The following is a 24,393-nucleotide window of genomic DNA, read 5'->3' on the forward strand; positions in this document are numbered from 1 at the left end:
ATGGTGTGTACTAGACCAGACATAGTTCATGCAGTGTGAGTTGTGAGTTGATATATGAGTAATCCAGGTAAAATACATTGGGAAACGGTGAAGTGGATTCTCATGTATTTGAGATGCACTACAAACTCAGCCTTATGTTTCAGAAAGGCAGACTTGGGATTACAAGGTTATGTAGATGCTAACATAGCTGGAGACAATGATGGCAGGAAGAGTACCATTGGATATGTATACATATTGAATGATACAACAGTTAGTTGGGTCTCTAAGTTGTAGAAGATAGTTTCCCTTCTAAGTTGTAGAAGATAGTTTCCCTTTCCACTATTGAGGCAAAATATGTTGTTGTAACCGAAGCCAACAAAGAGTTGGTAAGGTTGCAGTCTTTCTAGGAAGAAATAGATCTCAAACACGGGAAGAATGAGTTATATTGTGGCAGTCAGAGTGCTATTCATTTAGCAAAGAATCCTGTTTATCATGCCATAACAAAGCACATACAGGTGTGTTATCATTTCATCAGATCGGCTCCGGTGGATGGAGTCTTAGCAGTTAAGAAGATTCAAGGTAGTCAGAATCCGACTGATATGTTGACAAAGACTATTACGATCCAGAAAATGAAGTTGCGTGCAACTTCAATTGGACTTCTTTCTGAGGATTGAAAAGTTTGTTGCTACTGCAGATGAGATATTGATGATGGATTAGTCTCAAAGTGGGAGATTGTTAAGTTGTGGAACCTAGTTAATGCCTTACACTGACTTGGTCGCAGTTGCCCTAATTTTTTATTTATAATTGAGGGGCGCGGCTATTAGGGTTTTGATTATCTTAATCCGAGGATCATCTCGAATTGCAACTTGAGAAGTTAGAGAGAAACACGTATAAGTGTGCGATTTCTCTTGTAAACTATTTCATATGCATAGTGGATTAATGCAGCAGCGGAAGATAGGATGTAGTCTCACTTGAGGCGAACCTGTATAAATCTTGTTGTTTGTTTTCATGATTGGTTTTCCTTTCTTTTGTAATTATTATTATTGTTCTCGTTAGTTTGGAATTAGGGCATTTAATTCCGAACACCACAGAGATAACGTAGCAATCGCTTTACAACATCCCAATGATCAATAGTAGGGCAATGCATAAACTAGGATAACTTATTTACTACATCTTGGAAGATAAGCTCAAGCCCACACGACCAAGAAAGGCTGACATATCTAAGATTATTAGAAGATGGGCCACATGACCTAGGAAGACCCAAAATATAGGCCCAAGCCCATAAGAAGTAGGATCCACAATGATTACCATGAGCTGACACCCTTATCACATAAGTTGGAAGATCAAGAAGGACTAACAAAAGTATCTTATCTTATGGTCACGTCAAAGAAGAGTTTTAGTTTGAGTTATGTTTGTCTTTTATTTGTTTTGAGTTATTTAATTATATTAGGACTTATCTTTAAGTGTTAGAGTTTGGGTATAATTGGGATAAGGGTAGTTTTATTGTAATTGGATTCTACTACTTTCCTCTAGTATTAGTAGAAGTTCATGTACTCTGAATACAAAAAGTTATTGATGTCAATGAAGTATTTAAATTTTCCATAAATTCAACAAGGTATCAGAGGAGGTTCTGTGAGTTGACTTGGTCAACTCACAGAGGTAAAGTGATCCTTTTCTCTAAACCCTAAACCCAAAGTCTAGGTTCGTAGTTATTTTTTTCAGTCCCTATACTCGTAGATTTCTTTGAATTTTTTACATCTGTACAGAGTTTTTCATATTGAAAAATATATATTGAAGGAAATATATTTGAGTCTACTTTCTAAAGAAAAATGATTTGTTCCAATCGGATTTATCTAAAGAGAGATATTGATATTTGAATGAGTGAAGGTCAGATTGCAAAAATGTTCGAGCAGCAGCAACAATCTTCAGATTTCGAGGTATTTTTTGCTATAAAGAATTAGACTTTATATGGAGAAATATGTATGAAAAGAAATATCTGTAAGTCTATTATTTTACATATTCAACCAATTTTTTATATGAGTTATCTACAAATATAAATCAATATTTGAAGCAGTAAAGGTCAGATTGAAAAAATGGTTCGAGCGACAGCAGAAAGCTTCAACTTCTGAGGTATTTTATGCTATAAAGAAAGATATTTTATATGGAGAAATATATATAAAAAATATACGTAAGTCTATTTTCTTACCTATTCAACCAATTCTTGGTGTAGTTTTTTTATACGGAGATATTTTTCTTAGAAGAGTCGATGGTCATTCTGGAAAAAAAGAAGAAACAGTACTTAGTTTGGCCAGATGATAGAGACCGAAATCTATCAAATTATTTATTTTATGATAATAATATTTTATGAAGTGAAGTTATACTTGGATGAGAAAATTTATTTAAAGTTTACTTTCATAATGAGAAAATTTCATGTTAATCTGATCTATATTTAAACAAATATTCATATTGGAAGAATCAAAGGTCATGATGGTATTCTGTTACATATAAAATCCGAATTTAATCCAATTGTTTTGTGTCACTTTTTGAGTTGATATATCAAGAAAATATCTCACTTCTCCCTGGTTTGAGGGCTTATTTATACATCTATGTTATTTTGGCCTATTGCTACATCTATAATATTTGGTTCAAGCTGGGATCACTGCCATTACCTCAGCTTGAGGGGGAGAAGTAGAAGAAGTACAAGAAAGAGGTATTTTATTTCATATGTTGTGAATAAGTTTATGTGACCAAAATATTCAAGAAAGGGGGAGCACAAAATTTGAAGCTTGTGCATCTAAGAAGAAGTTTTATATTGGATTATTTCATGGGTTTTTTTACAAAGTTTATTATTTGGTTCGTGTTATATATGTTGAAAGATGGTCATGTTATATAAAATTGCTGCTATTATGTCTCTTTGGGGACATTATTATTGAAGAAGAGGTGGCCTCATATCATCATTTATTTTACCCTATAAAAAATATCATGGTTGGGAAACCATGAAGGGCCCTGTCAAAAAAAAAAAAATCACGGTTGAATAACTATGATTGAGGATACCCTGTAAAAAAATATCGTGGTTGGGAAACCATGATAGGCTCTGTCAAAAAATATCATGGTTGGGAAACCAAGACGGAGGAACTTATTATTACACTTATGTTATCCCCCCTTGTAATGGCTTTTATGACACCTACCACTTGAGAGTCGTTGTCCTGTGGAGGGACACGGTGGTGGACACTTCAGATCAATGCCGATAGACACACTACCGATAGAAGACAGAGTGTGCCCTACATCCAGTATTAGGACTAGAGTATGAAGTAATTGCTTATCGGCTAAGAGTGATTTTTCTCTCACTTATATTACGCCAGCAGAGCCTCATAGAAGGACGCAACAACGTGAGGGGGAATGTTGGAAGATGAAACCATATTGGAAGATGTGCCATTTTATACAAAAAATATTATATACATCATTTGCAACAAGTTGGGAGTTCATGTTGTTCTCTCACCCCCAACTTGAGGGGGAGTGTTGGAAGATAAGCTCAAGCCCACAAGACCATGGAAGGCCCACATATCTAAGATTATTATAAGATGGGCAACACGACCAAGGAAGGCCCAAAAGATGGGCCCAAGCCTATAATAAGTAGGACCCACAATGATTACCATGAGCTGCCATCCTTATCACATCAGTTGGAAGATCAAGAAGGGCTCACAAAAGTATCTTATCTTATGATCACGTCAAAGAAGAGTTTTAGTTTGAGTTATGTTTGTCTTTTATCGATTTTGAGTTATTTAATTATTTTAGAGCTTATCTTTAAGTGTTAGAGTTTTGGTGTAATTGGGACAAGGGTAGTTTTATTGTAATTGGACTCTACTACCTTCCTCTATTATAAATAGAGGTTCATGTACTCTGATTACAAAAAGTTATTTCACTTTTCCATAAATTCAACACCACATAAGCAATGTCAGGGCGAGTAAGAGACAAATATTGCATACTCCCAATAATAGTCCGATATTCAGATGCATTAGAGAGTGTCGAGCTAGACTGAAGTGTGAGTGTATATGATGTGACAAGCAGTGTAGCTACAGGCTTTGCATTTGTCATGAGTGTGTGAGCAAGAAGATCAGAGATATACTGGCATTGAGACAAAAGTAGGACTTCAGAATGAGGAACCACTTCAATACCGAGAAAATAAGCCAATGAGCCGAGATCCTTGAATGAGGATCTCTGTGCAAGTAGGTGGACAAACATTGCCATAGCTTGATCATTGTTTCCTGTAATAATGATGTCATCAAAATAGACCAGAATATGCATCACAACTGAACTTGTATGAGAGATAAATAGAGAAGATTCTGCATGAGAGTTGGTGAAGCCCAAGGTAATGAGAAACTGGCGCGACTCATGATATACCAAGCACGAGGTTCTTGCTTGAGATCATAGATGGCTTTGTGAAGTTTGTAGACATAATTAGGATTCTCACGATCAATGAAACCCGATGGTTGTGCCATAAAGACATGCTCAGATAGAGTACCTTGGAGAAACGCATTAATAACATCAAGTTGTCAAAGTGACCAGCCACGACTTACTGCAAGGCTAAAGACAATGCGAATTATGGTAGACATGACAATAGGACTAAAGGTTTTATGATAATTAACCCCAGGGCACTGGCAAAACCCTTGGCAACTAAACGAGTCTTGTACCTATCAATGTTGCCATCAGAAAAAAAATTAGTACAAAATATCCATTTGCAAACAACCAGTTTCTACAAAGGATCTTAGGGAACAAGTTCCCATGCCCCATTCTGAACAAGAGCATCATATTCATCAGACATAGATTGATGCCATTTGGGATTGGTGAGAGCATGAGTTAAAGTTTTGGGTTCACGGTTGTCAAATGCAAACACATTATCAGAATAGAGTGTCTTATTCCGTTTACCAAAGAAGTTTTCAACGATAGATTTAAATCGGATAAAGGTATCAAATACATATGATTTTTTTAGAGGGTAAAACCATATATACTTTTTAAAATGATCATAAAAATGATATAATATTTAAAATTATCAATAGAAAGAATGAGAGAGATCCAGACATCCGAGAAGATAATATTAAGTGGGGAAGAAGAGACAAAAGTGGAGTCGAAAAACGGTAATTTGTGACTTTTATTGCTTTGACAAAAATTACAAGTAAAATTAACATTCAGAGGGTGGGATAAATCTAACTGAAAAGTGGACACGATGTGTCGGAGAATTGGAGACAATGGATGACCTAGACGATGATGTCATACAGACGAAGTTGTTTGGACATTAGAGAAAGTAATTATTGGTGGAGACTAGACTTGGGATGATGGCCATTCGTACACACCATCCTTAGTTCGACCCTGCAAAAGTATTGCCCTCGTATGAAGATCCTTCACACGAAAAGAAGTAGGTAAGAATTCAATGGAAGTATGATTAGTTTGACAAAATTAAGAAATAGAAATAAGATTCTTTTGCATAGTAGGAACACAAAGAACATTGTTTAATGAAAATTTTCAAGAGGGTGTAGAGAGAGATTTGTAACCAATGTGAGTAATAGAAAGACCCGTGCCATCACCAATCACAATGTCATTGGTGCCATCATAAGGAGTATGAATAGAGAGATTACTCATGTCGGTGGTAACATGGTGTGATGCTTCACTGTCTAGAAGCCAAGGAGAACCAGTAGGAGAGGTGCTGGTTGCAAGATGTGGTCATGGTTGCCATGATGTCGAAGGGCAAGGTTACCAATGAGAGAGATAGAGAGGAGCCTAAGAAGGTGGCATTGACTATTGCATTTGGTGAAATAAAAAACATTGTTAAATTTAGGACCCCTTTATTGATATCTTGAGCAAAGTGAGAGAGGGAGAAAGAAAAAGAAAGAGAGAGAGCTTTTGGGTAGAGAAGAGAGAAGAGAGAAAAAAAGGGAGAAGAGTTTAGACTAGAGAGGAAAGCTTCACGATGAGAAGTGGAGAACTACTTCTTTCTTATTCATAATTCGAGTACAAACACCTCTATTTATAGTAGAGGAAAGTAGTAGAGTCCAAGTACAATTGAAAACTATAACTCTTAAAGATAAGTCTATCATAATAAAATAACTCAACATAATTAGAAGACTAACATAACTCAAACTCAACCTCTTCTATGAGGACGTGACCATAAGATAGAGATGCCAACTCATGGTTATCATTGTGGGTCCCACGTGATGTTCTATCTCAAATGATAAGGATACCAGCTCGTGGTATCTTTGTGGCTCCCACATCATCTTCAAATCTTCCAACTCATGCCAACTCTTCTTATCTTCTAACTCATGTCTGCTCATCTGATGACTCATCATGTCCTCTTTCATTCTCATGGTGTGTCCCACCAGCTCGTGCAACCAGGTGGGTCCCACTTTGTAACACTCTCCCTCAAGCTGGGGGTGAGAAAACATCGTAAACACCCAGTTTGCTGTTAATGGTGGACAAGATCTTATGAGTAATTGGTTTGGTGAGAATTTTTGTAACTTGGCTTTGTGAAGATATATTTTTGAGAGATAATATGCCGGTTTGAAAATTTTCTCGTATGAAGTGGCAGTCTACTTCAATGTGCTTTGTTCTCTCATGGAAGGCTGGATTTGATGTGATATGTATTGCCACCTGATTATCACAATATAGATCCATATGAGCTTCTTTATAAAATCCCAGTTTAGTGAGAAGGGATTTGATCTATAGAAGCTCACTAACTGTGTGTGCCATGGCTCTATACTCTTTTTCTACACTGAACCGTTCAATTATATTCTGCTTCTTGCTTCTCCATGTAACCGAGTTCCCTCCAATCATTGCATAATATCCTTAAGTAGACTTTCTGTCATTCGGGGATCTGGCCCAGTCTGCATCTGAGAATGCTTCTATGTTGAAGTGACCATGGTTCTTATGGAGAAGCCCTCTTCCTGGAGCTCCTTTCAAATATTGCAATATTCTTTCTAGATCTTGCCAATGACTGAGTTGTGGTTTGTGCATTCCCACAAGTCTTTGATATTTTCCAGTATCCACATCTTCTCTAGTACCTGCACATAATTGTGTATTTGAGTCCATACGGGTTTCAGCTGGTCTACACCCCATCATTCCTGTCTCCTCAAGTAGATCAAGGACATAATTCCTTTGAGATAATTTCAATACCCAAAAAATATTTAAGTAGTCCAAGATCTTTTGTCTTGAATTCTGCACATATTTTTTCCTTGGTTTCCTGGATGCTCAAGGGATCACTACCATTTAAAAAAATATCATCAACATATACTGCCAAAATCACCTTGCCTTTAGGTGTGTCTCTAATAAATACAGAGTGATCTACTGAACATCTGTGAAATCCAGCCTATATAAGGGGTTGGCTAAAATTTCAAGCCATCCTTGAGGAGATTGTTTCAGACCATACATGGATTTCTTCAATTGACATACCGAGTCCCACTCAATCACATAACCAAGTGATTGATGCATATAAATTTCTTCCTTGACATCCCCATTAAGAAAAATATTTTTCACATCAAGCTGATATACCTGCCAGGAAGAATTAGCGGCCAGAGATAATAAACTACGTATTGGGTTCATTTTGGCCACCGGAGAGAATGTTTCCTCATAATCAATTCCATAACTCTGTGTATTGCCTTCAGAAATGAGGTGAGCCTTAAGGTGAGCAACGGACCCATCTGGATTGTGTTTCATTATAAAAACCTACTTGCAATCGACAGGTTTCTTATCTGATGGTAGAGGAACTAGAGCCCACGTCTGATTTTCATATAGTGCCTGCATTTCTTCGTCCATTGCCGCCTTCTACCCTGGATGTTTGAGAGCCTCCTGATAGGATTGTGAGACTGATATGGAGGAGATAGATGAAAGAAATTGACAACATAAAGGGGATAAATGATGGTGAGACACAAAATTGGATAAGGGGTGAGAAGTAGAGGGCCTATCGCAAGTTCTGGGTTCTTTTCGCAAGGCAATGGAAAAAGTATCATATTGTGGGCCAAAAACAATAGGAGAAGATGGACTTACCTCGGTGGGATCCATAAACTCAACAGGTGTGGTGTCAGCCAATGTGTCTAGGGGTTGAGCAGTTTTTGTAGCACGGGGCACAACCGGTTGAGGAGAATTTGGTACTGAAGATAGACATGGAGGAGTGTTGTCAGAATAGTATGAAGAGTCTTAATAAAAAATGACATCCCTGGACACAAGTAAACGTTGGAGGGTGGGATTGTAGCAAACATAGCCCTTTTGTGTGCGATAGTATCTTAAAAAAATACACTTGATAGATTTGGGATCAAGTTTACTATGTTGTGGAGAGGTAATATGAACAAAAGATTGACACCCAAAGACTTTCAAGGGAAGTGAAAAAGGATCATCATGTGGCAAAAATAACAAGTATGGGGATTTATTACCTAGAATAAAAGAGGGAAACCTATTTATAAGAAAAAAATGCAGTAAGGATGGCATGCAACCAATAAAAGTATGAAAGTTTCATGGTATATAATAAATTGCAAGCTACCTCAAGAAGATGACGGTTCTTTCGTTCTGGTATATAATAAATTGCAAGCTACCTCTTGACAAAAGGAGTCAAGGTCTCTAGAAGTATATTCTTTGGCATTATCAGACCAAAGTATTTTTATTTTCTGACCAAACTGAGTGAGTACTATAGCATGAAAGGATTTAAATATGGATGGTATTTTAGAACATTCTTTAAAGAGAAATAACCAAGTGGTATGAGTAAAATCATCAATAAATGTAATAAAATATATGACTCGGGAAATATTTGAGACACTCAAAGGTCCCCATACATCTGTCTGAATCAATGAAAAATGAGTAATAATTTTAAGTTCTGGACAAGGTGAGTATGTAGTCCTATGGTGTTTGCTTAGTTGACAGACTTCACAATTTAACTCCGACCTTTCTTTAAGAGTAGGAAAAAGACAATGAAGAGATTGTGTGGATTGATGTCCCAACTGGTTGTGCCATAGACTTGTCTCAGTTTCACTGATTGAAATAGTATTTATTTTAGGCACATCTAGGAAGTAGAGACCCCCTTGTTCACGGCCTCCACCAATCACTTGCTTCGTTATAAGATCCTGAAAAGCACAAGAAGTGGGTGAGAAGGTGATGGAACAATTAAAATATTTTGTGAACTGACTAAAATATAAAAGATTCAAAGGAAAAAGGCAACAAAAAGACTATCTGTGAGCGGAAGTGATAGTGTAATAGAAGTAGATCCTTTCCCTATAACTTTAGTTTGAGAGTCGTTAGCTATGGTAGCAAATTTATGTGAGAGAGAAGGAGAAATTGAGTGTAGTTGATTGTTTTTACCTATGAGATGCTCAGAGGCCCCTGAGTCAATTATCCAAGATGAAGAGGAGGCAGATAGCATACCTGAAGCGGTGGTGGCAGCAACAATTGAGGAGGAACTTGGAGTAGAACTCATCAATGATTTCATTTTTTTGAATAAATCACACCCATCATCGGTAAGGGTTTTCTTTTCTATTGATGCGGTAGACTAGTCCTCCTTTGTATCACTTACTAAGGCATGACTAGTCTTCGTCCAGTCCGGTTTGACATGGACTTTATAACATGTCTCTATAGTGTGGCCATATTTTCCAAAATAGGTGCATTCCATGTAATAGCACGTATCCATAGTGTAACCATATCTCCCACACTTAGTGCATGTTGAATTTATGAAAAAGAGAAATACTTCATTGACTTCATTAACTTATTATAATCAGAGTACATGAACCTCTATTTATAATAGAGGAAGGTAGTAGAGTCCAATTACAATAAAACTACATTTGTCCCAATTACACCCAAGCTTTAACACTTAAAGATAAGTCCTAGCATAATTACATAACTCAATATAGATAAAAGACAAACATAACTCAAACTAGAACTCTTCTAGGACGTGACCATAAGATAAAGATGCTTTTGTGAGTCCTTGATCTTCCAACTTATGTGATAGGGATGCCAGCTTGTAGTATTATGGTGGGTTCTACTTTTTATGTGCTTGGGCCCATCTTGTGGGCCTTCCTTGGTCATGCTGGCTTGGGCCTATCTTCCAACACTCCCCCTCAAGCTGGGGGTGAGAGAGCAACATGAACTCCCAGCTTGCTGCAAATGATGTATAAATTCTTTTGTATAAAATGACACATATTCCAATATGCCTTCATCTTCCAACACTCTCCCTCACGTTGTTGCGCCCTTCCATGAGGCCCTGCTGGCATAATATAAGTGAGAGTAAAAATTAATCCTAGTTGGTAAGACATTGCTCCATACTCCAGTCCTAATGCTGGATGTAGGGCACACTCCATCTTCTGTAGGTAATGTGTCTATCGGCATTGCTCTGAAGTGTCCACCACAGTGTCTCTTCACAGGACAACAACTCTCAAGTGGTAGGAGTAATAAAAGCCATTATAGGGGGGTAGTGAGATTATTTATAATTGTGTCCCAATCCAGACACCGACTCTCATGGTATCCCAACCATGATATTATTGAGAGTTAATTTTATCATGGTGTCCTAATTCGGGCTAAGACTCTCATGGTGTCTCAACCGTTATATTTTTGAGAGTCAAATAAATTATGGTACGAGAAAAGGTAGAGGTGACCAGCTACTTCTTCAATAATAATGTCTCATCCAAAGAGACATAATAGCAGCAACTGTAATGTAACACCACCATCTTCCAACACATATAACACGAACCAAAATAATAAACCTTGTAGAAGGACCCATGAAATAATCATAATCCGATATAAATATTTTTTTCTTAGATGCAGAAGCTTCTTCTTTTGTGCTCGCCATTTCTTGAATATTTTGGTCACATAAACTTATCCACAACATATGGAATAAAATACCTCTTTCATGTACTTCTTCTACTTCTCCCCCTTAAGCTGGGAAGTAATGGAAGTGATCCCATCTTGAACCAAATAACATAGATGTAGCAATAAGCCCAAATAACAGAGATGTATAAATAAGTTCTCAAACCAGGGAGAAGTGAGATATATTTTCCTGATATATCAACTCAAAAAGTGATGCAAAACAATGGGCAGAAATTCGGATTTTTCAATACAACAGATAACCAGCATGACCTTTGATTCTTCCAATGTGAATATATCTTTAAATATAGATCAGCTTGACATAAAATTTTATCCTTATGAAACTAGACTTAAATTTATTTCATCTAAGTATAACTTCTTTTCATAAAATATAATTATCAGAAGATAAATAATCTGATAGATTTCGGTTTCTATCATCTGGCCGAACTAAATACTACTTCTCCTTTTTTTCCAAAATGACCATTGAGTCTTCCAATATCAATATCCACTTATAAAAATATCATACCAAGAATTAGTTGAATAGGTAAGAAAATAGACTTACATATCTTTCGTTTGATATATAATTCTACATATAAAGTCTCTTTCTTGATAGCATAAAATACCTCGGAATTTAAGGCTTTCTGCTGCTTCTCGAATCTCTTTTGCAATCTGACATTTTCTTCTTCAAATATCAATTTCTCTTTGTAGATAACTCATACATAAAACTTGTTGAATAGGTAAAAGAATAGACTTATAAATATTTATTTTGATATATATTTCTCCTTATAAAGTCTTGTTCTTGGTAGAATAAAATACCTCGGAAGTTGTAGCTTGTAGCTGCTGCTCGAACCTTTTTACAATCTAACCTTTAATCATTCAAATATCAATATCTCTTTATAGATAAATCCGATCGGAAAAAATCAATTTTTTTATAGAAAGTAGACTCAAATATGTTTCCGTCAATATATATTTTTCAATATGAAAAGCTAAGTATAAAGTTGAAAACCATAAAGAAATCTATGGGTGTATGGACTGAAAAAAATAACTACGAACCTAGACTTAGGGTTTAAGGTTTAGAGAAAAGGATCATATTTTCTCTATGGGTTGCCCAAGTCAACTCACAGAACCCGCTCTAATACCATGTTGAATTTATGAAAAAGAAAAATATTTTATTTACTTCATTAACTTATTATAATAAGAGTACATGAACCTATTTATAATAGAGGAAGGTAGTAGAGTCCAATTACAATAAAACTACCTTTGTCCCAATTACACCCAAGCTCTAACACTTAAAGATAAGTCCTAGCATAATTAAATAACTCAATATAGATAAAAGACAAACATAACTTAAACTACAACTCTTCTAGCTCGTGACCATAAGACAAAGATGCCTTTGTGAGTCCTTCTTGATCTTCCAACTTATGTGATAGGGATATCAGTTTGTTGTAATCATGGTGGGTCCTACTTCACATGTGCTTGGGCCCATCTTGTGGGCCTTCCTTGGTCGTGTGGCCCATCTTATAATACTCTTAGATATGTGGTCCTTCCTTGGTCGTGTTGGCTTGGGCCTATCTTCTAATAGTGCATTCCTTGCCATCTGTTTTGACAAAACCATTCCTTCCACCTCTTCCTCATCCTCCACTATAATTTCTGCCTCGGCCTCGGTCGTGGTTGGATGATGTTCCCCTATGCTTGGTGTACATAGCGGATGACATTTCAGTAGTAGAATGAGAAGCATCTGGAATACGGAGTGATGTGGCACATACATCATCAAAAGTGGGAATAGAAGAAGAGCTAAGAAGTTGACTTTAACCAACTTCAAGATACAGTTTAATGTTTCCAAGACATATGGCAGTGACTAAGTCTTCTTTCTGTTTGTCTTAGATAGAGACATTCGTGGAGGTAGGCTGAGCAATTTTCCATTCTTGAAGAAGGCCTCTAAAGCGAGCCAAATATTCATGGATATTTTCTCCTTGTTTAGTGTTAAGAATTCTTTGGAGAATATCATATGGCCTGTGTAAGTTGTCGGAGCTAGAATACAGCTTAGCACATGTCTCCCAAATTTTTTTAGCAGTATCAAGATGAATAACATTGTTGGAGACAGGTTCTTCCATGTTGTTGATAAGCCAACTAATAACCAAAGTATCATTTTTAACCACTTGTTATAAAAAATATCCTCTTCATCAATAGGTGGTCCACGATTGGTGAGGTGACCATGAAGGTCTTTTGTTATAAGAAACCTACGAACCGATGTGGACTAGCTCATAAAATTTAATACCCCTCACAAGGGTATAGTAGTAATTTTGAGTATATCACTCTTGTGAGTCATGTTTTCTTCAGCCATAATAGGCAATTCAAAAAAATTCTCCAATCAATTACTAATAAAAAACCAAGTAGAGTTCTTCAACCAACTCGGTTAATGGAGAGGCTTAGCATAGAAGCTAAGTAATCATATTTCTGAAATTCAATGAATAACCACTCATAATAGGCTCAATACCAATCTTCTTTATTAGGGAATCTTGTTCCCCTAGAAGTATAGCTTTTTATGCATAAATCTCAACATAAACTGGTCTCAGTCAAAAATTTTCCAAATTGATAAATTTGCCTTGGTAACTTCTTCTAATATGAGATGCATACATCTCCATAATCTCATAAGATGAAGACAGACATAAAAACATCTCTAAACCATCTTCTAATATCCAAAACCAAGAGCATGAATCAATAATATATAAAAAAAAGAAACTTATCTCATGAGCTTCAATCCTGCTTCATAAAGAGCATTCTATGAGTAGCTTTGATCATAACTTCTTAGAGCATTTTTTTGATGTGGGGATCCTAAATTTGATTATCTGAAACCATGTTGAATTTAGGACCCCTTTACTGATATCTCAAGCAAGGTGAGAGAGGGAGAAAGAAAAAGAAATGAAGAGAGCTCTCGGGTAGAGAAGAGAGAAGAGAGAAAAAACAGGAAGAAAAGTTTAGACTAGAGAGGAAAGCTTCACGATGAGAAGTGGAGAACTACTTCTTTCTTATTCATAATTCGAGTACAAGCACCTCTATTTATTAGTAGAGTAAAGTAGTAGAGTGAAAGTAAAATTGAATTATCATTCTCCTAATTACATTCAAACTAAAACTCTTAAAAATAAGTCTATCATAATAAAATAACTCAACATAATTAGACGACTAACATAACTCAAACTCAACCTTTTCTATGAGGACGTGACCATAAGATAGAGATGCTAACTTGTGGTTATCATTGTGGGTCCCACGTGATCTTCTATCTCATATGATAAGGATACCGGCTCGTGGTATCTTTGTGGGTCCCACTTGATCTTCAAATCTTCCAACTCATGCTAGCTCGTGCTTCTTATCTTCCAACTAATGCCGGCTCATTTGATGACTCATCATGTCCTCTCTCGTTCTCATGGTGGGTCCCACCAGCTCATGCAACCATGGTGGGACCCACTTTGTAGCAGACATTGTGGAATGTTGTGTCCTTTTTCCCGGCACAACTGGTAAAGACTGAGAGAGGGTCGAGGCTGAGATCGACCATCTGAAGTGACGATGATGGGGAGGCCTGAGGTAGTACATAGTTGTGGGCGGTATGAGGGTGCCCCTTATTGTTGATGATTACGATTATTTGACTTGTAGAAATTGAAACGAGAACCGGCAGGATCTGTAGTGGCCGATAGTGGAGAGGAGTGTGCTTGTTGGACACGTAGCAAGACTTCTTTGTTGACAAGTTTTTGATGCAGCTCATCAAAGAAATTGGGGTGTCATGACCATTGATAATATCAATAAGTGGTTTGTACTCATCGTCGATCTCATCCAAAATTTTCTTAGTGAGATCTTCTGGATCCATAGGATTTTTGAGGGCCACAAGTTCATCAACATGTGTTTTAATAAATTGTATATATTCCAAAATTGTTTGATACCCCTTAGTGGCATGTTTGAGTTGCTCCTTGATTTGTTTGATGTGACCAAACTAAGGCTGAGCATAAGTACTAGCCAAAATATTTTAGGCTTCATGACAGGTTCTAGATTGAGTGATAAGTGGAATAAGAGGGGGCATGAAATAACCGACAAAAGCACCAAAAATCAGCTTATCCTGACGAGCCATGTAGTGTATTCGGGATTGGGAGAGGCAATATTATTGACTATCTTTGTGGCTCAAGGCCCACATGCCCTACAGTGATGGCAGGTTGGTAAATGTTGGAAGATAGGCACAAACCCACATGACCAAGGAAGGCCCACATATCCAAGTATGTTGGAAGATGGGCCCATGCTCATAAGACCAAGGAAGGTCCACATATCCAAGTATGTTGGAAGATGGGCCCATGCTCATAAGCCCAAGGAAGGTCCACATATCCAAGAGTGTTGGAATATGAGCCCAAGCCCATAAGATATGGACCCACCATGATCACATGAGCTGGTGGGACCCACCATAATCATGTGAGGTGGCTTAAGAAATCTTACACAATAAGAAGTCTAATAGAGCCACAATTATTATGGAAGTGGGTATAACAGAAGAGTTTCAATTTAAAGGTGTTTTTTATCTAAGTGTTAGAGTTTGGGTGTAATTGGGACAAAGGTAGTTTAATTATAATTGGACTCTACTACCTTCCTCTATTATAAATTGAGGTTCATGTACTCTAATTATAATTAAGTCATTGAAGTATTTCTCTTTTCCATAAATTCAACATGGTATCAGAGTAAGTTATGTGAGTTGACTCGGTCAACCCTCAGAGGTAATGTGATATTTTTTTATTTATTATCTGTAGCAGTTTAGGTTCGTATTTTTTTTCTCTTTTCTGTCCCTATACCCGTTATTTTCTTTGCGTTATTACCTCTATAATTAACTTTTCATATTGCATATTATATATTTATGAAAATATATTTGAGTCTACTTTCCAAGGAAAGAATAATTTTTGCAATTGAAGTTATCTACAAAGAGAAATCGATATTTGAAGCAGCAAAGGTCAAATTGCAAAAGATGTTCTAGCAGTAGCAAAAAGCTTCAACTTCTGAGCAATTTTATGCTATCAAGAACAAGACGTAATATGGAGAATTATATATCAAAAGAAAGATCTATAAGTCTATTTTATTACCTAATTAACCAATTCTTGAGCTGACTTTTCTATATAGATATATTTATCTTGGAAGAGTCAATAGTTATGCTACAAAGGGAGAAAGAGTACTTAGTTTGGCCAAATTACAGAGACCAAAATTTATCAGATTATATATCTCAAAATAAGTATATTTTATGAAGTGAATTTATAATTGTATGAAATGTATTTAAGTCTATTTTTATAAGGAGATAGTTTCATATCAATCTAATCTATATTTAAGTATATAGATGCATTGGAAGAATCAATGGTCATGCTGGTATCCTGTTGCATTGAAAAATCCGAATTTAAGCTGATTTTTTTGCGTCATTTTTTGAGTTGATGTTATTCATCAACTATATCATGAAAATATCTTACTTACCCCTTTTTTGGTTACCTTTCTCCCCCTTCTTATTATTACATCTATGTTATTTGGTTCAAGTTGGGATCACTGTCATTACCTCCCAGCTTGAGGGGGAGAAGTAGAAGAAGTACAAGAAAAAAATATTTTATATGTTGTGGTAAGTTTTATGTGACTAAAATATTCAAGAAAGGGGGACCACAAAAGATAAAACTTTAGCATCTAAGAAGAAATTTTTTGCAACGAAGAAAATTGAAGACCAAGAATCCCAACTAGCAATAATAATTATGGTAATTATTGGCGATATCTGACCCGACTGAACTTGATTTTCTTTATCTTCGGTTGGATTATTATTTTGAAGCATTTGCATCATATTCCATGGTCGACATATTTGGTGTAGATACCCGCATCAGATTATTTCATGGGTCCTTTTGCAAGGATTTTTATTCGTGTTATATGGGCCCAAGCCCATTTTAGGTGCAGCTATTGTGTCTCTTTACATGAGACATTATTATTGAAGAAGTGGTGGCCTCAGCATCCTATCTTCCTCTTTACCCATTACCTATTGGTTATTTGACAACCTTACTCCTACCATCCTTTATTTGACTCTCACATACTTCTTTGGGCCAACCTTTTGCGTGTTGCTTCTGTTGGGAGTTTAAGTCCATCATGTATATGGGTGTTTTAAGTCCATTGAGACTACCACTTGAGAGTCGTTGTCCTATGGAGGGACACTGTGATGGAGGAGTTTTTACTATACTTCTGAGCACTACGTATATACCCACTACCTGCGAAAGATAGGAGTGCCACTACCTGCGAATGATAGGAGTGTGCCCTACATCCAACATGGGTTATGACTGGAGTATGGAGCGATGTCATACGGCTTGGAGTGATTTTAATCTCACTTATCTTATGCCAGCTAGACCTCATGGAAGAGACCACCAGCGTGAAGGGAAGTGTTGGAAGATATGGAGAACTGCCATTTTTACAAGAAGATCCTATACATCATTTGCAGCAAGTTGGGAATTCATCATGTTATCTCGCCCCCAACTTGAGGGGGTGTTGGAAGATAGGCCCAAGCCCACACGACCAAGGAAGGCCCACATATCCAAGTGTGTTGGAAGATGGGCCTAAGCCCATAAGACCAAGGAAGGCCCACATATCCAAGAGTGTTGGAATATGGGCCCAAGCTCATAAGATATGGACCCACCATTATCACGTGAGGTGGCATAAGAAGTCTTACACAATAAGAAGTCTAACATGGCCACAATTATTATGGAAGCATGTCTCACAAAAGAGTTTCAGTTTAAAGGTGTTTTAGTTATGTTAATCTTCTATTTATAATGGGTTATTTAATTATGCCAGGACTTATCTTTTAGTGTTTGAGTTTGGGTGTAATTGGAACAAAGGTAGTTTAATTGTAATTGGACTCTACTACCTTCCTCTATTATAAATAGAGGTTCATGTACTCTGATTATAATTAAGTCAATAAAGTATTTCTCTTTTCCATAAATTCAATAATAAATAAAGAGTCATCTCATAGAGATGGCATTGATGTAATTAGTTTAAGTTCCTAGTATTATTTTAATATTATAGTTTTATCAATCTATAAATTGAGTTTCAGGAGAGAGTTTGGACACAAGTCCATAACCTCTTTCTTCCTCCTAGTTTTTTCCAATGAGTCCTTTGTCTTTTTTCTACATGAGCTAAATCCATGGAGTCGTGAAAATCAACTTGGTATCAGATCATTGATTTTTAGGACTCATAGCTAAGGTTTATAGAATTTTCAATTTTTTTTTTGGGCGTGTGATTCTGCGTCTTCTCCTATTTTTTATATTGAAAGCTCTCAATCTGATTTACTCCATGAGTTTTTTTCCCCTTATGTGATTATTCGAAGTCTATTATTGTTTGTCTTTGCTACTGATAATTCTCTACCTCTGTACATGGCAAATTCTGATTCTAAATCTAGTGATTCACCGCAAGTAGCGGCTATTCATGGAAGGATCATATTTTTCTTTGCGTGACTTAATATTGGATATCTTCTATCTCATTCTATTTGTTGGAAGATGGGCCCAAGCCCACACGACCAAGGAATGCCTACATATCCAAGTGTGTTGAAAGATGAGCCCAAACCCATAAGATATGGATCCATCATGATCACACGAGTTGGTGGGATCCACCATGATTACGTGGCAAGATGATTTTTACATAATAAGAAGTCTTACAGAGTCACAATTATTATGGAAGTAGAATTCACAAAAGAGTTTCAGTTTAAAGGTGTTTTAGTCATGTTAGTTTTCTATTTATATTGGGTTATTTAGTTATGCTAAGACTTATCTTTAAGTGTTAGAGTTTTTGTGTAATTAGTAAAAATATAGTTTAATTGTAATTGGACTCTACTACCTTCCTCTATTATAAATAGAGGTTCATGTACTCTGATTACAAAAAAGTCAATGAAGCATTTATCTTTTCCATAAATTTAACATGTTATCAGAGCAGGTTATGTGAGTTAACTTGGTCAACCCACAGAGGTAATGTCATCTTTTTTTATCTATTATCTTGAGCAGTTTAGGTTCGTATTTATCTTTTTTTTCAGTCCCTATACCCATTATTTGATTTACATTTTCACCTCTATATTGAGCATTTTATATTGCATATTATATATTGACGAAAATATATTCGAGTCTACTTTCCAAGGAAAATTGATTTTTTGTAATCGGAGTTATCTACAAAGAGAAATCGATATTTGAAGTAGAAAAGGTCATATTGCAAAAGAGGTTCTTGTAGTTGTAAAAAGGTTCAAAATGATACTTTATATGAAGAATTATATATCAAAAAATATTTGTAAGTCTATTTTCTTACCTATTCGACCAATTCTAGATCTGAGTTTTTTATATGGAGATATTGATCTTGGAAGAGTCAATGGTCATGCTCGAAAAAGGGGAAAGAGTACTTAGTTTGGCAGAGACTGAAATCTATCAAATTATATATCTTAATAGAAGAATATTTTATGAAGATCATTTATAATTAGATGAATGACATTTAAATCTAATTTCAAAAGGAAAAAAATTCATGTTAATCTGATTTATATTTAAGGATATATTCTCATTGGAAGAATCAAAGGTCATACTAGTATCCTGTTGCATTGAAAAATCCGAATTTAAACTGATTGTTTTGCATCACTTTTTGAGCTACTGTTATTGATCAACTATATCACGAAAATATCTCACTTACCCTTTTTTTGGTTACTATATTTATGTTATTTAGTTCAAGCTGGGAACACTGCCATTACCTCCCAACTTGAGGGGGAAAAGTAGAAGAAGTACAAGAAAGAGGTATTTTATTCCATATGTTGTGGTAAGTTTTATGCAACCAAAATATTCAAGAAAGGGGGAGCACAAAAGATGAAGCTTTTGCATCTTAGAAGAAATTTTTTGCCGCAAAGAAAATTGAAGATCAAGAATCCTGACTCGCAGTAATAATTGTGATACCTGAATCAGCTCAACTCGATTCTATTTCTCTGACTTGATTATTATTTTGAGGTATTCGTAACATATTTCTTGGTCAATATATTATTTGGTGCAGATACTCGGATCATATTATTTTATGGGCCCTTTTACAAAGATTTTTATTATTTTGCTTCCTGTTATATGGGCCAATGCCCACTTCAGCTGCAGTTATTGTGCCTCTTTGGATGAGACATTATTATTGAAGAAGTGGTGGCCTCAACATCCTATCTTCCTCTTTACCCATTACCTATTGGTTATTTGACAATCTTGCTCTTATCATCCTTTATTTGACTCTCACAAACTTCTTTGGGCCAACCTCTTGTGTGTTGCTTCAGTTGGGAGTTTAAGTCCATCATGGTTGGGTTTAAGTCCATTGAGACTTATATATATATATATATATATATATATATATACACCTATGGGTTTTTTATTGTGATTGACAGGCATTACCCACTTATCATGTCTTTTATTGTCGTCTTGTGAATGACGGGCATTTATCACACATCACATATTTTGTTATGCACACAATAATATTATTATTTTAATTATTTTCTTTAATTTACTTTATTTATTTCAGTTTTAGGCCACATGGGTATTTTTGGAATATTTTTTTAGGGGTATTTTTGTAATATTTTATCTTAAACCCTAACGGAGTGAACCCTATTTAAGGGGTAAGTGTAATGAGAAAGAGAAACATTGATTTTAGGTTAATTTTAGGTTAAACAGGCTTGGAGCTTTCCTTGACGCGTTCTAGGGTTTTCAAGCTTCCCTTTGGCTTGATCTTTGTTTTCTCTCCTTCCTCCCTACGAATCCCTACGAATCCATGTGTCAGATCTAGGACAGTAACAATTGGTATCAGAGCGGGAACACAATGAGCCATTTCTCAAAAGAATGGATTGCTGTGTGCAAAGAATTATCTCTAAAAGAATGGATTGCGATGTAGAGAGATGAAGCGAAAATAATACGTGAATGGCGTGTAGCATACATTAAAAAAATTTATGCAAGGAGGCAATTGGCTACCGCAGAAAACTTCACCGCCTCCAAGCATGAATTAAGGACCGAACAAGAGGTAGTAGACACTGTCTCGATGGGGAAAACATGTCACAAGCAAGAAAAATTTTAAATTTTGTCCTGTTTATCGGCCAAAGTCCTTGCGGAAGATATGGGTGTGACCTCAAATCCGGATGGACTGAAAGGCCATGCTTTGAAAAATTTCAATATTTCCGCGTAGGGAGATCCAAAGCCGAATAGCGAGGACCACGATTTGGGGAAATCGGCAGAGTTTTCTGCCAAAACGTCACCAGCAGAGGACGATATTGGTGCGACCCCAAATCTGACTCCGGAGACCTTGCAAATCTCTGAGAAGAACCCGAGAAATCCGAAATCGGAGAGGTATGATGCTAAAACCTCGTCAGCATTGGAGACCACAAATCTGAAATTGGGGACAATGGCAATCTCCGTATAGGGACGCCATGCGTAACAATCCTGATTAGGGCAAGGAGACCCAACAATTCTGAAATCACATCAATGAGGCTCACGGCAAGCAAAACTCCTTGCCGAACAGAAGAAGGTAATATTTCCGATGCTTTTTTCGACTGGGATGTGTTTTTGAGAGCCCTCTGTCTTGGAAAATCTCCAAGTGGTGAAGCCTCCTAGGGTTGTTGTTCGCCATTGGAAACTGAGGAGGAGGCTTTGTCGGCGCCGTCGGAAACAACTCCGGTGGGATTTGACTTCCGGCCACCACCTCTCACGCTCCTTCTCAACCTCACTCTCAGTCTCAGCAACACATTGGAAAACGAAATTCCAAAAAAATTGGGGTAAACTATTGCGACGAATTTTTCCAAATTTTGTCTTCTCTTTTCTCAAATCCCTCTATGTTTTACATAATTCCTCTACAATGGCGTTGAAATTGTTCCTTGAAAATCTTGGGGCTTAGATGCAAGAGGAATATTTTTTGGGGATTCCAGGAATGGAAAACACAATTTCTATGGGTGCTGATTTATTTTTCGGTTAATGAGAACAACACCGATGCGTCTGTTCATCGGCAAGTTGAATTCGTTGTATCTAATTTTTTGGATAATATGTGTGTTGCTGCTCGGGCCCTGTTTGTGCTGCATGGGATGTATTCTATTGTGTTGAATGAATACAGCAGCAGTGTGTGGTTTCAGGTACTTTTTATAGTAGTAACAGTCCATTTAAAATAGTTGTGTTAATTTTTTTGGATGAATTGTATGATGCTCGACCATTGTTTGTCATAATTCTTCAACCTGGTGTGCCTTTTGGTGATGAAGATTTGAAGAAACTATTTGGTGGGTATGGAAACATTACATGTGCGGTACTAATGAGAGAAGGGGATGGGAAATCCAAATGTTTTGGATTTGTTACCTTTGAGAATGCAGAAGTATACAGTAGTGTTGTATATAATGATAAGAATGCATGCGTGTTAAATGATTATGCTATTTGAGCTTAACCTATTGTTGGGTATGCAGAGAAAGAGGAATCAGTGCTGCATGTTTCTGCTATTAGAAGTGCCTTAGTTGAGACAGTAGAAATAAAGTCTAGTTCTATTGAAGATGTCAAACCTGCAGCAAAACCTGAAATTGAATTTGGCAATCTTTTTGTTGAGTTAGAATGCAAAGATGATGTTGCATTTGGTGAAGGTTTGCCGGTTTGTTCTATTATTGAGTGAAATCAAGGGTTGAAGTTTTGACAACAGATCAGGCTTGACAATTTTCTACAGCACCAGAAGGAGAACCTCTGGAAGCTACCATACGACATGTCGAAGAATATGCTGATATAATTGTCATGATGCACTTTGACAATGGTGTTGTCAGAAGAGCTGCATCAACAACAGGTTTTCCTTTTATTATTTCTGGGGATGGTCAAGACCAGCACCCTCCCCAGGTTCTATTGGTTGTGTATACGATGCCCAATGAGTTTGACAATGAATCTTCCTACAAGATCATGTTGGGACCCGATAAATGTGGGCCCAATAACAAGGTGAATTTCATCTTCAAGCATATGAATCCCATGATGGGGGAGTTTGTTGCACATCACCTTAAATTTCCTCCTTCTGTTCCATCTGACAAGCTAACCCATGTTTACACTGCAATACTGAAATTGACAATGAATTGTGGATTCTAGCGAAGGGGGAGGGACAAAAAACGATCAATTATCTATCTGCTGCTGATTTTGAGCCTCCACTTATCCCACCTAAGACAATACAAGATCTAGATGATAAGATACTGAGGATGGGGATAAGAGAGCTAAGATTCCAGATTTTGAAGCAATAAAGCCTGACTAGTGGGATAAATAGGCCCCAATTGAAATTGAAGATGAGGAGGCAGAGCAACCAGACGGATGTGTGGATGGTGAACCAGAAGAGATTGATGACCCTGAAGCTAAGAAGGCCAAAGATTCGGAGGCTGATGAGGATGGTGAATGGGAGGAACCGATGATTGATAATCCTAACTGTGAGTCTGCTCCTGGTTGTGGTAAGTGGACAAGACCTATGAAGAGAAACCCGGTTTACGAGGGTAAATGGCATGCACCAATGATTGCTAACCCTCACAATAAAGGTATTTGGCAGCCAAGGCAGATTCCTAACCATGAGTACTTCGAGCTTGATAGAACTGACTTTGGGCCCATTGCAGCTATTGCAATTGAGATATGGAAGATGCAAGATGGGGTACTTTTTGCCATTATTTTGATAGCTAAGGATGAGGTGACTGCAGAATCTGTCAGGGTGACTGCATGGAAACCTAAGTTTGAATTGGAGAAGGAAGAGGAAGTTGCAACATCTTGTGGACGTTTTGGTGTTCCTATGAAGGTCTTTGATGTGCTCTACTGAATTGCAGATATTCCTTTCTTCGCAGCATATAAGTTCAAGATGAAATTATGAAGGAAGATGCTTCGGCCCCACAACCACGGAGGTCTAGAAGGGAAACATAAAACTACAAGTGGGAGATCCAAAATTTTGACGAGAGTAGGTTACATCGTTTAAAAAAAAATTTGCTTCTTTGGGTGGATGCTCTAGTTTTGTAGCCCAGAGGGCTGATACAGATACTGCGGTTGACACTTGTGAAGGGATGGAGACATCGACACGGGCAAGCATACCTACCTTCGAGCTTGAGGACAAGCTCGTTCTTCCAGGAAGGTGTAATGTTATGCACACAATAACATTATTATTTTAATTTTTTTCTTTAATTTACTTCATTTATTTCAGTTTTGGGCCACATGGGTATTTTTGGAATATGTTATTTATAGGGGTATTTTTGTAATATTTATCTTAAACCTAACAGGGTGAACCCTATTTAAGGGGTAAGAGTAATGAAAAAGAGAAGCATTGATTTTAGGTTAATTTTAGGTTAAACAGGCTTGAAGCTCTCCTTGACGAGAGCTAGGGTTTTCAAGCTTCCCTTTGGCTTGATCTTCATTTTCTTTTCTTCCTCCCAACGAATCCCTACAAATCCATGTGTCAGATCTGGGACCGTAACATCTTTTATCACCGTCTTGTGAATGATAGATATTATCACCCATTTCTATCTGTGAGGTTGGGACACCGTCATGGAAGAGCTTATTACTACATATATGTTACCCCCCTTAATTG

The 24,393-nt window shown here is 36.8% G+C and overlaps 1 pseudogene; it reads left to right on the plus strand.

Annotated features, from left to right (window-relative positions):
* Window positions 1-23,685, plus strand: part of LOC137952636 (uncharacterized) — a 28,384-nt pseudogene extending 4,699 nt beyond the window's left edge.
* The last annotated feature ends 708 nt before the right edge of the window (window positions 23,686-24,393 follow it).

The sequence above is a fragment of the Aristolochia californica genome, unplaced genomic scaffold, assembly GCF_029961685.1.
Source record: "Aristolochia californica isolate CCGP_79_NKW_82.1479 unplaced genomic scaffold, dmAriCali1.0.hap1 SCAF_16, whole genome shotgun sequence".
In the NCBI taxonomy this organism is placed as follows: Eukaryota; Viridiplantae; Streptophyta; class Magnoliopsida; order Piperales; family Aristolochiaceae; genus Aristolochia; species Aristolochia californica.